Source organism: Ambystoma mexicanum, chromosome 8, assembly GCF_040938575.1.
Source record: "Ambystoma mexicanum isolate Mex_15411 chromosome 8, UKY_AmexF1_1, whole genome shotgun sequence".
In the NCBI taxonomy this organism is placed as follows: Eukaryota; Metazoa; Chordata; class Amphibia; order Caudata; family Ambystomatidae; genus Ambystoma; species Ambystoma mexicanum.
In genome coordinates, this window is record NC_090929.1 from 160,099,165 (window position 1) to 160,116,895 (window position 17,731).

Here is a 17,731-nt window from a genome sequence, read left to right on the forward strand (position 1 = left end):
GGAAAATATCTAAACGTAAACCATGCGTAAAGAACACTGGGAACCAGAGTGCGCGCATCACCCACCCTCTGTTTTTTTTACAAAACATGCGTAAAGAAACGTTAATTAACATTGCTCATGTTGCATTGTCTCCTTTTTGTTTAAAGCAATTCCAATAATTAAAGCAAGAGACCCTTCACATGATTAAAAAGCAGGAAAGATGCAGAGGTGTTAAGAAATTCAACCAGCAAACCCGCAAAGTGACAGCTGGAACATTAAAAACTGCTGCAAAATTGGGGCTACGTTTTCTCATTTTGCAAGATCTAAAATACACGTTTGCCTGCGTTTTATTTCAAGATGGGGAAGAAGAGGTAGTAAGGGAAACAGCAACAGACAGGGAGGCTGAAGGGGAAACGATGGCAGTCAGATAGACACTCAACCCTATTAAAAAGATGGTGAAGAAAAACAAGCATTGGCAAAGCCAACAGTTTGGGCTTTTGCGTAGTCAGGATATAGGCATGTGCCAGGCGCTGCCATAATGGTACTACCTAGCCATGTGATGTCAACACCTGGAAAATGACGGGAATCCTGCCTCATACAATAGCAGTAGCAAAACCCCAAACTAAACTGTTGGCTTTTCCAGTGTTTTTTTACCAGCACATCAGATGGGAGGAGTCACCCACTGCTAATAAATCAAGTGGCTGAAGGCACACCTGATTACACCAATAGAGCATGTACAACTGCAATTGGGCAACTGCCTATCAGAAGAGTGCATTGGGATAAGACTAGCAAGTCCTTCACAGAGCAAGGTTTGATGCTATTGCTTGATGGAGCTAGGTCAAAGAGACTCCAAGAATGTGTTTTGGTGGGAGGGGCAGTAGTCAGGAGGAATGGCTATTGGGACGAGTCTGACTAGGTAGTCAATTAATGGGGAGTAAATAACCACCCACAGGACTTGGGTGTCCCTCCTCAAATATCTCTCACCTATATTCATTCGCATGACAGCGCCACCTTGAAGGAAAACAAACCCTATTACATTGATTTCAGAGTCTTTGCAACTGACCTGCCTTGTTTTAACAGGAAGGGGTTTCCGTAATTTACAGGGAGGGGGGGGGGCAAGTAAACCTCTGAACGCAATAGAATGCTATTCTGGGTTGTTCATTAATGATAACGTTTTTGATCAGGAGTGTGAAAGAGAAGTCAGTGTTGACAATAAGACCCAGGTTTGTTTTGCTTTCAGTAGCAAAAAGAGAGCTGTTCCTATGGAATGTGGTCCTATCGAATGTGTTTCCCATGCAATGTGGTCCTGTGGAATGTGGTTCCTATGGAATGTGGTCAGTGGCACGCATTCCTTAGTGTGCCCAATAAAAGCTGGGAATCTAGTGTTTAACCCACTAGGCGCCGCTCTGGAAATGAATGTGTTTCAGACTTTTCCCAATGTTGACCCTCGCAAGTGAGAACAGCTCCAGCCAGACTTGACTGTGTATGTGGTCTACATATATCTGGGAATTAAGATGGTGTTGGTCATTAACTTTTTGCAGATGATTCTGTGCTTCTTTCCTCTTCATAATATTCATAGTATTCAGTTTGGCCATTGGCAAATCCACTGTGGCTTTTTCATTGTCCTTTCTTTTGAGGGTGTGTCCCCTCCAAACTCCCTGTAGGATTGAGGGGGTGGTCTTATCTGCATCGGTAGCTTGGTCTAGAGCAGTGGTATTCAAACTGTGGGTCGCGACCCCCTAGGGGTCCGCGGGTGCATCCCAGGGGGGCCCTGAGAGCTCAGCATGAAAAAAGTTTTTTTCTTTTTTTTTTTTTTTTTTAGATTGGAAGAAATGGGCAGGGGTGGCCCACATGGGCGGGCTGAAGCATGAAACTGTCTAAGGCAACAATGAAAAAGTGGCCCACAGTTGTAAATGGATATTCATTCCTTTAGTCACAGACTGGGCCTCATTACTACTATAGCGGACCAGTAACAACGGTGCTGGTAAGCTACCGGCACCGTTGCTACCGTTCCGCCATAGTAAGAGTTGTGCTCATGGGTGCTTGACAGCCCCCGCCAGGTCTGACCTCAGCTCGTCGGATGCACCGGCACCGTTATTAACGGTGCCGGTGCATCCGAGCTCCCCCTTCCCATTTGAGCCATATGGGGCTCAAATGGGAATGGGGATCTACCGGCACCTTCGAAAGGGCAATTATCATGTCCGCCTAACTCGGCATGACCTAGTAATTGCCCATTCGCGGGTGCCAGACCCGGATGCAACTCCAGTGGCAGCCGTGCCGGTTTTACCGGCACAGCTACCGCCAGAGTAGTTATGAAGCCCACTGTTTCAATAGTACCCAAAGGGGTGCTTTGTGTTAAAATGTAAGTAAATTGTGATATATTCAGCAACAATGGTCAACATTACTAACTGCATAGTGGCCCCTCACCCATTATGGAGGAGCTAAGGAGCCAGCCCAGTGAAACAGTGAGCACTCCCTCAGCTGCTTTATCCAGCTAATGGAGTGCTCCTGGGCTGGCTGAACTGTCAAAGGGAAACACTGTTTCCCTTTGACAGTTCAGTTTAGTTCCCCAGCCGCACATGCTCACTGAGCCATGCAAGTGCTGGGGCGTTTTGCTTCGCCAGCATTGCATAGCTCATTGGAAATGCTGGCTGGGGCACTGCATGTCTGTATGTCCGAGGGGGAGCTCCTGCGCCTCCTCGCACATACGGACAGAGCAGCTGGAGCAGCACCCACACACAGGCCAATGCAGAAGGTACGTTTATGTTCATTGTTTTTATTTAAACATGTGTATGGATGCGTTATGAGTGAGTGTATGGTGATGGATGCTCATGTGAATGATAGAGTGATTGCTGTATGAATGTGCAGCGCCTTGCATATACACATAATCATGTTCATTGTGTTAGGACCAGTGGGGCCCAGGGGACAGGGATGGTATCATTTTACCGGACATCTATCATTCAAAACCCTCTGCCTTGTCCACAAGGCTTTCTGGGGCCTCGGTCCAAAATACCTTCAGCTATTCCTCCGCAAATACCTCCCCTCTCGAGCTCTTCATCCCTCTACCTCCAACTCCCTCAGGGTCAGTCGTTTATCAAAGAAACGAGCTGGGGGTAGATCTCCGTCTTCGGCTGGGGCCTCCCTCTGGAACAGCGCCCTGCCACTCTAAAACTTGAGGAGAACCATCTTTCTTCCTGCACTTATCAGACCTACCCTGTCTGCTGCCTTAAACGTAGCACTTGCAAATTGCTGGCTGCACTACCACTGTTTGTTGCCTTTATTATTTATTTATTGTTATTTATCTGTTTCTCCTCTGCTTCGCACTTTCCACTTCTCCCCCCTTCCATGCACTTTTCCCCTCACACTTGCGCGTTCTCAATGTCACTGGGCCTAGTAAGATCGCTGTTTTATTCTCCTCTGTTCCCCTCCCTTGCCTTGTCACGCTCTGAAACACTTGTGTACAAGCGCGATAGAAATAAAATATCAATGCCTGCCCCCTGGACTCCCAGCAACAATTGCAAACTGTTTGGCTATTTACCCATTTTTTGTTAAAAGTATGCTCTACAATGCAACATTTTAACCTATTATTTAAAAAAAAATTCACAGGGGGAAACCCCCCCGAACCTCCCCTTAATGCCCCTCCACTTAAAAAAGATTCACCAGCCGCCACTGGCCCTCAGACTGTGTTGGGAACGGGATGGGGGAACCGAGGGACTATGGTGGGAGCACAATGGGCGGGAACCATGGGATAGTGATGGGAGCAGAGTGGGGAGAGCCCTGGGTGTGTGATGGGGTGGGGAGAGACCAGCGACTGGGTAGGAGTGGGATGAGGGAGCCCAGCGACTTTGATGGGAGCAGGTGACGGCGTGCAATATATACTGTCCATTTGGCATTTCTGGGGGGTCTTGACCTGCCCAAATTTTGCTCAGGGGGGCCCTGGCCAAAAAAGTTTGAAGACCACTGGTCTAGAGGCAGAGTGCATAGCAGAAGACCCGTTTCCTGTTTTCCCCCTCTCTTGCCATTTTCTGCTTCAAGCCTGGCCATGTTGTGGCTTCTGGGGGTGTGCTTGCCTCCGGAGATGGGGAGCTTCTTGACCAAGCAGAGTAGTGCTCTGGTAGTGATTGCTTTGTAGAAAATGAGGCCTGCTTGCAGGGTTAGTGAAGGCAGTCTCTAAAGGGTGCTCTTGCCTGCATCTTCCATCCCTCAAAGTGGATTTTCTCAGGGGAAGGTCTGGAGCGAGGGTCTGGTGGCAGCATGACGCACCTTCACGGGTCTCCTCCCAGAAGCCTGGTCTGGATTGGAGCTCCACTGTCTGGGCCAGGCTCGTGTCCTGCATTAGACAGTAGCCCCAGGGGTTGGCCTAGGACTCCTGGCACCAGGGGCTCCAACATAAGTCAACTTTGAAAATAGACTGGTATTAGTAACATAGCTTGGTGATCTAAGTGCCCACCACCCGCATATGAGTGCACCGTGCAGTGAGAGGTTTAGATTCTGGCACCAGCGACTCTCCTCGAAACTGTTCTGAGCTAAATGAATTGATTTCTGCTATTTTAACTAATAACAACAGCATATATTACAGGGTTCATAAGAAGATGCAATTAGTCATAAAGCGCTATAAAATGTGATATGTTATCATATCACATAAAAGAGGACCACCCATAGTTATTAGCTCAGTAAATACTGCTGGGCCAACTCGACATAACTTGAATTAGTGGTTTTCAAAAAGCCTGTTATTAGACATTTCAGAGAAAATTACGAGTTGGGTGGTAACGAAATTCGGGTGGCATTTGCAAAATGCGATCGCAATTACAGTTTGCCCGATTTAGAGGTGGGTGATGTGGGCTGATCAGTGGCATCCCACAGCCTACACTCCTTGCGTTGCCTTCAATACAGTGGGAAGGGTTTTTACAAAGGACCATAGTAAGAGAGTGGGAAGGTGGACACCTCTGAGGCACCCCCTCTCTGCCTTACCTTTTAATGCATAACATGGCAGTATTGGTCCCATTATGCATAACATAATGTATGGTATTATTATGAACCATTTCTTTACATTTTCCATTTCCGCCAACACTTTGAAGGTGGAAATGGACATAGAAAGAACAATTTAAAAAGTATTTTAGGGGTTACCACCGCTGGAGGTGGGACTTCTGAAATACTGTCAGGGGTAATTTAACACACTGGCAAACTCATAATGAGGTCATACTGTTAAATAGGGTAGGCTTACAAAAATACCACTGGTAAAGTTGATATTTACCACCAGCCGTACATCTTCGTAAAAGTCTGACCAAATCACAACGACAGGGGCCTCATTATGAGTTCCACAGTGTGTTAAATTGTGTGCAGTGATCCCATTACCACCACGTTATTGGCAGTAATGGAATTACCACCAACTTTACGGCATCACCAAATTCCAAGTTTGCAGGCGAAATAGAGAATTTACCTCTAGCAAATAACAAGCGGTCAATCCTTCACCTCTACTCCAAAAATGCTCTGATTTACCACAGCAGAATTACTGCCCACAGGAAATCCGCAAAAATCTCCAAGGAGTCATCTAGTCTCCCAAAATGTGGATTACTACTGATTTACCACCACTCATAATCTGGCGTTAAATGCACCAGACTGAGTACTGGTAGCGGTAAATTGGTTTGGAGGTAATTCCATGGAAAAGTCACTGAATTACGGCCACACTCATAATGCAGCCAACAGCCTCACCACGATTTGGGCGGTAGCCCTTAAATGTGACAGTAATGGTGTTAGGGCTGCATTTAAGGGTCCACCCGATCATGTGTCTGGTGTGTTTACCCCCATCTTAAATAAGCCGGGAAAATGGCCATTTTTGGCGCAATTACAGTCGGCGGAATTACCACGCAGTAATTGCATTGAAAATTCTCCATTGGATGGACCCAATGGGGAATGGGGAGTAACGGTTAGCGCCCAACCCATGATCTGGCAGTAATACCGCTAGACGTGTGGGCGCTAATGCAAATAAAGTTGGGCAGTATCCCAGTCAGGATACCGCCCAACTCGTGATGAGGCCCTAGTCATTTACTATTCCGCTCTTAGTGTTAAAGCTTTTGGTTTTGCAATATTCCAGCTAAATCCAGCTGGGATAGGATAAGAGGGCATGCTCACATGTGCTCTTATCTCATTGGCGCTAATCTGAAGAGTAGAGTTTAGTTCAGACACAAGTATGGTGTGATGCATAAATTAGGGAACTGTGGGTAAGTATCCATTTTATGTGGCGGGCTTCGCATGTAAAATGCATCTAGCAAAGTCATGACACTATCAAATGATTTTATGAATGAGACGGGTATCGTATCATCCACGCCCAAACAGGAAATTACATCATCATTCATGATTCTGTGCATGGAATGTGGGCATGTACAGAGACGAAGACTCTAGTGGTCATTACGACTTTGGCGGTAGCCGTGACGGTAAATACCGTAGTCATCAATTTTCCGGCGCCCAGGAATGGGCAATTACCGAGGCATTACAGCCCCAGTGGACCCAGTAATTGCCCATTCCTGGGCGCCGGAAAATATGACTCCCCATTCCCATTTGAGTCGCTCTGGACTCAATGGGAATGGGGAGGTCCGATGCATCGGTGCCATTCATGAATGGTGCTGGTGCATCCGACAAGTTCTGCAAGCGGGTGCCGTTCCGCCAGGCTCCCACTCGCAGAATTTGTAGTTTGCCGGTCCGGAAATAACGGCACTGGCAAGCTTACTGGTACCATTGTTTCCAGACCGGCAACCTTGTAATGAGGCCCTCTGAATTCCATAATGTTCACTGCATTCATCCGAGCATTTTCTTTTTCCTTTACAACCTCTGCTTGTGGATTGAAGAGTAACATAGTTCCAATTAAGGGAAAACAGCAGGTATAACTGATTGGTTTGAAGGCATCCTTTTCCTGGTGACTGAAGATCCATTAATTAATGGTATAATTCATTGACAATGTCAGAGCTTTGTCGAGACGTAAGTTCATTACATTAGACTACATGACTTCAACAAGACATTGGGCCTCATTACGAGTCCGGCGTTAACCGAGGCGGTAAAACCGCCTGGTTAACGCCGGACTCGTATTACCATTCCGCCTCCGTGACTCCCGGAATTACCGGGGCATCACAACCCCGGTTTTCCGGGAATCACGGAGGCGGAATGGTGTAAATCCCCATTCCCATTGAGTCCTATGGGACTCAATGGGAATCGGGATCATGGAAACACCGGCAGCATCTTGTAATGCTGCCGGTGTTTCCTCGTCCGCCTGCAGGCGGGCGGTGTTAAACCCGCCAGGTCAGACCTGGCGGGAACATCACCTCCCGCCTGCAGGGGTCGGGATCAGGCGGTTCGGAAACAACGGTGGCGGCGGGTTTACCGCCACTGTTATTTCCGGACCGCCACGATCGTAATGAGGCCCATTGTGCAAATTAGAACGCGATGCGTTTTTCGGATAAGAACATGCAATGCCCCAGCTCTTAACCTCGAATACAGCAGATGAACTATGCTGGATATCATGTCCCTCTGGAGTCCTTAATAATCAGGTAATGACATGGCATCATCTGCTGAAATGAGCATCCGTGCTTGAGAGCGCAAATCACAGTAATGTTCTTTCTCCTTGCCCTTTGAGAATGCGGCCAAGTACTATCAAATCTGAAGTTACAAGGGCAGGGTGACGTCTGTGTATACATTTTGCCCTATTGCAGAACAAGATCATGTTTTCATTCGAGGGATTCCTCTAACAAAATCTTAATTACAAATTATAATAACCCAGGATCTCCAATTCTCTCCAGGTTTGACTTTTAGTGCAACCTTTCTAGGTAATTATCTCACGGGCTTGCTGGTGAGAGTCTAGATACTTGCAAATAAACACTAAACAGAACTACTTCCTGCCATTATCCCCATACCCTTTCCACTAGGGGTGGGGATTTAATATCAGAGCATATATTCTTAAAACGGGAGACACTGGGCCTCATTACGGTTGCCGCCGACCCCGTACCACTATTTCCGCTGCCTGATATCCTGGTGCCACTGGAATATTACAGGTGGCAGCCGCAGAACAGTTCATCCCCATTCCTGTGAAGTCCAGTAGGGCTCCACAGGAATGGGGACACTGAACCACTGCCACCGTTTATAACGGTGCCGGTGTTTCAGTGAGAAGTCTGCCGGTAGAGGTCTGAATTCTCGGCAGGTCAGGTTTGCCAGGAGTTCCGAGGCCCCTACCGGCAGACTCAGAGTTTGCCAGTCTCTCGCAGTTTTGGTGCTACAAATAGGGTGAGCAGATGACACCTTGGCATCAGAAGGGGCCACTCATCCGGTCCCCGCCTTTACGTTCCCTTAGAATGAATATGTGCAATTGCAGTAACCCAAGAGGGATGCTATCAAATGAAAGTCAGGACCTGAAAATTGGTGTAATGGTGGCAGGAAGCAACATGATCTCCCTGACCTTGAACATATGCCATTTCCTTTCTGTCATCATCTTTGCTTTCTGGAATAACACAGTGGGCATCATTACGAGTTTGCCGGTCTGGAAATAAGGGTGCCGGTACCAATGTACTGCCACTGAGAATGAACAATGCTGAATGGTCTGTTCTCTGGGATGGTGGTCACTCTGAAGGTGCATATTGACAACTAATTCCAAAATACAGACTTATTTCATTAATGATGTGCATGGTACCAGAGACAGTCGTTTGACACCCGGCCCCCATTCATTCCAGGTTAAGATCAAGGGTAAACATAACACGATATCCAACAAGCCAGAGTTTAAGGGCATAAGGGTTTTAATGTAATTTGTACTTGCACTAATATTTAAGCCTTATAGAAAGGGGCGGTGTCATTATCACAGGTGCACTGCTACACATGGGCTTTTTTGTAATCCAGCCACTGAAATAAACAAGCATTGGCAATGCCAACAGTTTGGGCTTTGTGTAGGCATGGCAAAGGCACTTGCCAGGGACTGCCGTAGTGGTATTGCCTGGACATTGATAGTAGCAGGTGCAAAATGGTGTGAGTTTCTGGGCATATAGTAGCAGAGCCTGGCAAATTCCGAATGCTCATTCACAAACCAAAACTGTTGGCCTCGCCAATGCTTGTTTTTACAGGACTTTGGTGAAGGACATGCATAGTGCTCATAAATCTAGTGGCTAGGACATACCTGTATAAGACATTTTTATTACACCAGTAGCGTGTTGACAACTCCAATGAAGTCAATAATTCTCAGAAAACTGCTTTGAAAAAACACAGGCAGTCACTAAGAGTGCCAAGTTTGATGGCAAGTCTTGATTCAAGCGAGCTCAAAGAGTTCCCATGAGGAAATGTTTTGGGTGGGGAGGGGCAGGAACTGGGTGGGAATGGTTGTAGAGATTAGCATGGGATGTCACTGGGTGGGCAAATAACCAAACACCACCTACAAGCTGTGTGTCACTGCCCATATGCCATTTCTCCCTATCTGTACTCTAATGCAATAGTTTTGGCTCATAGGTGGTGCATGCTAATTCTTCACCCGTGCATCAAGTGCCAACGTGGTGTCATTTGCATGCCCATCAAACTTCAAATTCACATGCATTGTGTGCCATTGCTGCACTGATCACAAGAGGGTGAGGCACAGAGAGGGTATAGGAGGCATTTGAAAATCGTGACTTACTTTTCAAAATGCCCCATACCAGAAAGCTGCGACTCCCAAGGGATCGGGTAAGGGGAAACTAATGATCAGTCGTGGGCCTTGCACACGTGTGTTAGGGGCCCAACACATGCAGATGCGCACTTCTGAGAGTTCACCACAAACTCAGAAACGTTGCAAACATTGTAAAAACTCGGGATGGGGGTAACAATTCTTGTGCACTGGCACTATGGGAGGGTGCACTAACCAATCAGCGAGCTCGGAAAGGCATGTGGTATGTAAACATATATGCCCATCATTCCATGTCCAGGTCCTCTTCACATTCTGCTTTTCTCGCATCCTCAATGCTTACTTTTTAGATCTGACTAGCACTTAGTTTTCTTGTGTCTTTCTGCACAGGGATACTTGTAGTCCATCTTCTGTCTTCATTGCATTTCGAAAATGAAGACTAGTAAAGGACTACAACTTCGGTTTTGCAGTGCAGTAGAAGAAAACACAGCACGATTCATGGAATTCTTTGCACGGTTGAAAGTGACTTTGCACTGCCAACACAAACCCTGATTCATGGAACTGTGGCAGCACAATCTCTCCTGGCAGGGGAGCTCTTATGTTTCAATGGTGTGTGGAATTGGGGCACACTGGCGCTGGGGGCATCAGAGATCAAACATTGGCACTGGTTTGGCCTTCAAGATGGTTCTAGGTCTGTGCCTTTAGACCTCTTCTTTTGTTTAAATGCAGCCCCCAGCGCTCTCCTCCATTATTACTTTTTCTATACGCCCTTTCGCATTTTTATATCTGTTTTCCTTGTCCTCGTAAAAAGGGAGCGAAACTGATGTAAAGGCAGAGGTGCAAATGCATAGGGATGGAACGGCCGCTATGCAAAGACATGTCACACTTGAGATTAGCTGCTATGATTGGCAAGTGGGTAACATGTTAGATTGTGCACCTTGTTAGGAGAAATGTGGCACTACATTTGAAAGTGACACTTTTGTCGTTGGAGGTGCAAACAGCACCATTAGCGGCATGGTCTAATGAAGTACCAGAGGTGATGCAAAGGGAAATAAACTTTAACCATGAAGACACCAAAACACGTGTGGCACTGGACACAGAACATCTCCCCGCCTACCTTCCATCTTGGGCGCCGCCATCATGACACGGCTGAGATCAGGGCCACTCGTTATCTCAATAACCCCCTCATTTCATTAGTGCTCAGAAGACCACCCCTGCGCTGCCAAAGTCTGCTTCGGGGCTGCCTGGAATAATGAATCCCCAGCGGGTGCCTTCCGGTAGCCAATAATGGCAATTAAGGCCCCTACAGTAACAGGCCCACATCGCCCATCACCGCTCGTGCTCCGCATAGAGCCTACAATCTGTAGCAGCCGCCCTCATTACTAAAATGCACCTTCTCACTTGAACATAAAGGGACTGTTGTGTTCGGCCTTGCTGCCTGTCTGTAAATGACTATTTATTAATATTCGGCATGATGATTGGGGGAGCACAATGACATCTATTACAGCTTGTCAGGTCTGAGGGAGCATGGTCTGAGAAGGCCTTTGGAAAATACAATCACAGCCCCACCACGTGGTCAAATCTGTTTATTCTGAGCACACTCATGCTGTTTCATGAAGCTAAATCAGGACAACAAAACAGAACGTAAAAGCACAGATGAAATGTGTGTACCTATCTATCTATCTATCTATCTATCTATCTATCTATATAGCTATCTATCTATCTATCTATCTGTCTGTCTGTCTGTCTGTCTATCTATTTATATAGCCATCTATCTATCTATCTATCTATCTATCTATCTATCTATCTATCCACCCATCTATCCATCTATCCATCATCTATCCATCTATCTCTCCATCCATCTATCCATCCATATGATATGATATGATATATGATATGGCATTTATAACGCGCCTATACACAAGTGTTTCAAGGCGCGACGAAGCAAGGGGGGGACAAAGGGAGGACAGACAGCGATCCTACTAGGCCAGGTGTCATTCAGATTGCGGAAGTGCATGGGAAGGGGGGAAAGGAAAAGTGTGAGGGGGAAAGGGAGAGGGGAAAGTGCAGTACACGGGAAGTGGAATAAATAAGATAAATAAAACACACAAAACAGGCAAGTGCAAGGAAGTGCAGACAAAGTGCTGGAAAGGGGACTGAAGGGATTCAGAAAACGGTCCCCAAGTGCAGAGGTTGCCAGGGAGGCAGTGCAGGTGGCCAGTTGACAGGGCCTGGGCCAGAGATCAGAAAGGGTGGCCAGGTACCCAGTGCAATTTCAGTCAGGAATTCAGCAAGGGAGGGCAGGAGAGAAAGCAGAAGCAAAGAGGAAGGTTTTGAGGTGTTTCCGGAACCGGATGTGGTTCTCCTCGAGTTTCAGGGATGCAGGAAGGCTATTCCAGATAGAGGCCCTTGCCAAAGAGAGTGATCTGCCACCAACTCGTTGCTTGGAGAAGCGACTGACCCTGAGGGAGTTCGAGGAAGATGAGCGAAGAGCTTGAGAAGGGCTATCCATCTATTTATCCATCCATCTATCCATCCCTCTATCCATCAATCTATACATCCATCTACCTATCCACCCACCCATCTATCCATCTATCTATCCATCTATCCATCATCTATCTATCTATCTATCTATCTATCTATCTATCTATCTATCTTCCATCTATCTATCCATCATCTATCTATCTATCTATCTACCGATAAGGGGTGGGGGGGGGGGGCTCCAGCACATGTCCTGGGAGGGGGGCCCACTATGTAGAAAAAAAGATTCTTTTTCTTTTTGAATTGACACTGCATTCATAAAGACATTATTTCTGTAACAGAAATAATTTCTTTATGAAGGCAAAGTAACTACAAAAAAAACTTTCTTTTTGAAGTCCGAGGGCTGCGCCCTCCCCATGGCATTGAAGACCCTAGGCTGGAGGCCTCCATGTCCTGGGGTGGGAGGGAGCCCTATTACTTCAAAAAGAAATGATATCCATTATGGTTCGGTCCTTAACGGAAATAATTTCTTTATGAAGTCAGAGTGACTTCAAAAAGAAACGATGGGCCTCATTATGGGTTTGGCGGTAACCGTGCCGGTGCTACCAGCAGGTTGCCGCCGGACCCATAATGATTTACCGGATCCCGACTTCCCGGTAACACCAGGGGATTACAACCCCGGCGGTCTGGGAAGTCAGGCACCGGCAAATGGTAAGTTCCCATTTCCATAAAGTCCTATCAGACTCCATGGGAATGGGGACCACAGGAGCACCGGCACTGTTAATAACGGTGCCGGTGCTTCCGTGAATACTATGCGGGTGGGTGCCATTCTGCCCGGCAGGTCTGACCTGCCGGCAGGACGGCAACTGCCTGCAGAGCTGTAATATGCCGGCCCGGAAACAACAGGGCCGGTAAGCTTACCGGTGCCATTGTTTCCAGTCCGGCATAGTTGTAATGGGGCCCAATTTCTTTTTGAAGTGTTAGAGCTCCCCTCAACCCCATGACGTGTGCGTGTGTGAGTGTATGATGAAAGAGTGCACACTTAAATGTATACGTGGCTGCCTGTGTGAGTGTACGGTGAAAGGGTGCACACTTTAATGTACGGGTGGCTGCCTGGGTGTGCTTATATGATGAAAGGGTGCACACTTAAATGTAGAGGTGGCTGCCTGTGTGAGTGTATGGTGAAAAGGTGCACACTTAAATGTATGGATGGCTGAGTGTGTGTATATGCTGAATGGTGTGTGTGCTTGCGTTCAGGGGCGCAACAAAACCTACATTTCGTGGGCTAACCCTTCAAATGTTGGGAGAGGCGCTAACTTCATGGGCGGTAGGGGGCAAACTCATTTGTTTGGGGCATCTAATTTATTTACACATTTTAATGAGACTATTCTAGTGAAGCTTCAATGTTACAAGCAGTTAACACTCTCCTTTAAGGTTGAAAGCACCCACTTATGGACTGCTGTGAGAATGAGTGGTCCCCTGATCCCTCTCTATCCTTCCAATCACTCCCCTGACATGCAAGTATTAAACCCACATCACGATTTCAATTGCCTAAAATATTTGGCATTTAAATGCAGGTACTAACAGTGAATTGCTTTATGTTAGAAATTGCTGGGTTCTTGTTAACAGCGAAACCCAGGTGCCGTTTAACATCTGTGTCCTGTTCTGTCTGGCAACTGCTCTGAAGGTCAACCAGGTCGAGCCAACATAGCCCAACATTTCAGAGGTAGGGGGAGTGCTGAATCCCAGTCAACTCAATGGTGTTGCACCAATACTTGTGTTTAATGCCTGGACTACTTATTGGTAATCTTCATTACTCCTAGCCCTATTCTTCCTCGTCCCAGTGTGTATGAGACAGTACTTGTGTATAAGGCACTCTGCCTCATAAACACGTACTGGGATGAGAAAGAGGTACATGGAGGTAATGCCTGACTTAGCTACCTGTACTCTTCATTACTCCTAGTCCCACTCTTACTCATCCCAGTACTTACCTATGAGGCAAGGAACCTCAAATGTAAGCTCTGGGGCAGGGAAAAGGGACGTGGATGTAATTCTGGGCCAAGGAGCTGATTTTGGAGGGTTGGGTGGGAAGGAAAGGGGATGTGTGAGGGGCGGGAGAGCAGGATTGTACAACAAATCATAAAGGCTGTCCATGTCCAGGCTAAGCAGGCATGATTTGTGGTATTAGTGGCTAGAGAGGCATTTTGGTGCAGCCAGTCTAGTCATTCCTCAGTTTGGTATGACTTTTTTTTAAGTGGGCATTTCTGATAAAGCAGTCCTGCTAAGTGAATTACCTAGCTAGACTGCCATTTGGGTGCTGCCAGTCTAGTCGTTTCTTACTGTGGCATTGTGTATTTTTCTGGGCATCTGTGATCAAATGATATAAGTCATTTATAACGTGCCTGCACACAAGTGTTTCTAGGCGCGACAAGACATGGAAGGGAAAATAGAGGGAGGACAAGACAAACGATCTTACTAGGCCTTGTGTCATTCAGATCGTGCAAGTGCGTGAACGAGGAGTGCAAGGGGAAAGGGAGGGGGAAGTACAAGTGAGAAGGGAGGGAAAAACAGGGCAGCAATGCTCTGAGTAAGTGCAGCCAGGGCAGCGCTGCTCTGGTTAGTGCAAGGAGAATGTACTCTTCACGATGAGGAAGGACGATGACAATGGCACTTGTGTTGGGTTATCTTTGTTATTGATTAAATATATTACGTTATATAAAATATGGGAAGGAGGGAGACCGTGTCCATCGAGCCGCCGTGGCTCACCGCTGTTGTCCTTTCAAACGGCATTCCAATTCCATGATGTAACACTTAAATGTAGAGGTGGCTGCCTGTGTGAGTGTATGGTGAAAGGGTGCACACTTAAATCTATGGATGGCTGGGTGTGTATATGGTGAATGGTGTGTGTGCTTGCGTTCAGGGGCGCAACAAAACCTACATTTCGGGGGCTAACCCTTCAAATGTTGGGAGAGGCGCTAACTTCATGGGCGGTAGGGGGGCAAACTCATTTGTTTGGGGCATCTAATTTATTTACGCATTTTAATGAGACTATTCTAGTGAAGCTTCAATGTTACAAGCAGTTAACACTCTCCTTTAAGGTTGAAAGCACCCACTTATGGACTGCTGTGAGAATGAGTGGTCCCCTGTTCCCTCTCTATCCTTCCAATCACTCCCCTGACATGCAAGTATTAAACCCACATCAAGATTTCAATTGCCTAAAATATTTGGCATTTAAATGCAGGTACTAACAGTGAATTGCTTTATGTTAGAAATTGCTGGGTTCTTGTTAACAGCGAAACCCAGGTGCCGTTTAACATCTGTGTCCTGTTCTGTCTGGCAACTGCTCTGAAGGTCAACCAGGTCGAGCCAACATAGCCCAACATTTCAGAGGTAGGGGGAGTGCTGAATCCCAGTCAACTCAATGGTGTTGCACCAATACTTGTGTTTAATGCCTGGACTACTTATTGGTAATCTTCATTACTCCTAGCCCTATTCTTCCTCGTCCCAGTGTGTATGAGACAGTACTTGTGTATAAGGCACTCTGCCTCATAAACACATACTGGGATGAGATAGAGGTACATGGAGGTAATGCCTGACTTAGCTACCTGTACTCTTCATTACTCCTAGTCCCACTCTTACTCATCCCAGTACTTACCTATGAGGCAAGGAACCTCAAATGTAAGCTCTGGGGCAAGGAAAAGGGACGTGGATGTAATTCTGGGCCAAGGAGCTGATTTTGGAGGTTGGGGTGGGAAGGAAAGGGGATGTGTGAGGGGCGGGAGAGCAGGATTGTACAACAAATCATAAAGGCTGTCCATGTCCAGGCTAAGCAGGCATGATTTGTGGTATTAGTGGCTAGAGAGGCATTTTGGTGCAGCCAGTCTATTCATTCCTCAGTTTGGTATGACTTTTTTTTAAGTGGGCATTTCTGATAAAGCAGTCCTGCTAAGTGAATTACCTAGCTAGACTGCCATTTGGGTGCTGCCAGTCTAGTCGTTTCTTACTGTGGCATTGTGTATTTTTCTGGGCATCTGTGATCAAATGATATAAGTCATTTATAACGCGCCTGTACACAAGTGTTTCAAGGCGCGACAAGACATGGAAGGGAAAATAGAGGGAGGACAAGACAAACGATCTTACTAGGCCTTGTGTCATTCAGATCGTGCAAGTGCGTGAATGAGGAGCGCAAGGGGAAAGGGAGGGGGAAGTACAAGTGAGAAGGGAGGGAAAAACAGGGCAGCAATGCTCTGAGTAAGTGCAGCCAGGGCAGCGCTGCTCTGGTTAGTGCAAGGAGAATGTACTCTTCACGATGAGGAAGGACGATGACAATGGCACTTGTGTTGGGTTATCTTTGTTATTGATTAAATATATTACGTTATATAAAATATGGGAAGGAGGGAGACCGTGTCCATCGAGCCGCCGTGGCTCACCGCTGTTGTCCTTTCAAACGGCATTCCAATTCCATGATGTAACACTTAAATGTAGAGGTGGCTGCCTGTGTGAGTGTATGGTGAAAGGGTGCACACTTAAATCTATGGATGGCTGGGTGTGTATATGGTGAATGGTGTGTGTGCTTGCGTTCAGGGGCGCAACAAAACCTACATTTCGTGGGCTAACCCTTCAAATGTTGGGAGAGGCGCTAACTTCATGGGCGGTAGGGGGCAAACTCATTTGTTTGGGGCATCTAATTTATTTACACATTTTAATGAGACTATTCTAGTGAAGCTTCAATGTTACAAGCAGTTAACACTCTCCTTTAAGGTTGAAAGCACCCACTTATGGACTGCTGTGAGAATGAGTGGTCCCCTGATCCCTCTCTATCCTTCCAATCACTCCCCTGACATGCAAGTATTAAACCCACATCACGATTTCAATTGCCTAAAATATTTGGCATTTAAATGCAGGTACTAACAGTGAATTGCTTTATGTTAGAAATTGCTGGGTTCTTGTTAACAGCGAAACCCAGGTGCCGTTTAACATCTGTGTCCTGTTCTGTCTGGCAACTGCTCTGAAGGTCAACCAGGTCGAGCCAACATAGCCCAACATTTCAGAGGTAGGGGGAGTGCTGAATCCCAGTCAACTCAATGGTGTTGCACCAATACTTGTGTTTAATGCCTGGACTACTTATTGGTAATCTTCATTACTCCTAGCCCTATTCTTCCTCGTCCCAGTGTGTATGAGACAGTACTTGTGTATAAGGCACTCTGCCTCATAAACACGTACTGGGATGAGATAGAGGTACATGGAGGTAATGCCTGACTTAGCTACCTGTACTCTTCATTACTCCTAGTCCCACTCTTACTCATCCCAGTACTTACCTATGAGGCAAGGAACCTCAAATGTAAGCTCTGGGGCAAGGAAAAGGGACGTGGATGTAATTCTGGGCCAAGGAGCTGATTTTGGAGGTTGGGGTGGGAAGGAAAGGGGATGTGTGAGGGGCGGGAGAGCAGGATTGTACAACAAATCATAAAGGCTGTCCATGTCCAGGCTAAGCAGGCATGATTTGTGGTATTAGTGGCTAGAGAGGCATTTTGGTGCAGCCTGTCTAGTCATTCCTCAGTTTGGTATGACTTTTTTTTAAGTGGGCATTTCTGATAAAGCAGTCCTGCTAAGTGAATTACCTAGCTAGACTGCCATTTGGGTGCT

The 17,731-nt window shown here is 46.7% G+C and overlaps 1 protein-coding gene across 10 annotated transcripts in view; it reads left to right on the forward strand.

The window, feature by feature from the left end:
• The window catches only part of KCNT1 (potassium sodium-activated channel subfamily T member 1), a 2,308,650-nt gene that overhangs the window by 2,113,360 nt on the left and 177,559 nt on the right, over positions 1-17,731 (forward strand). The gene's annotated exons all lie outside the window — the stretch shown is intronic.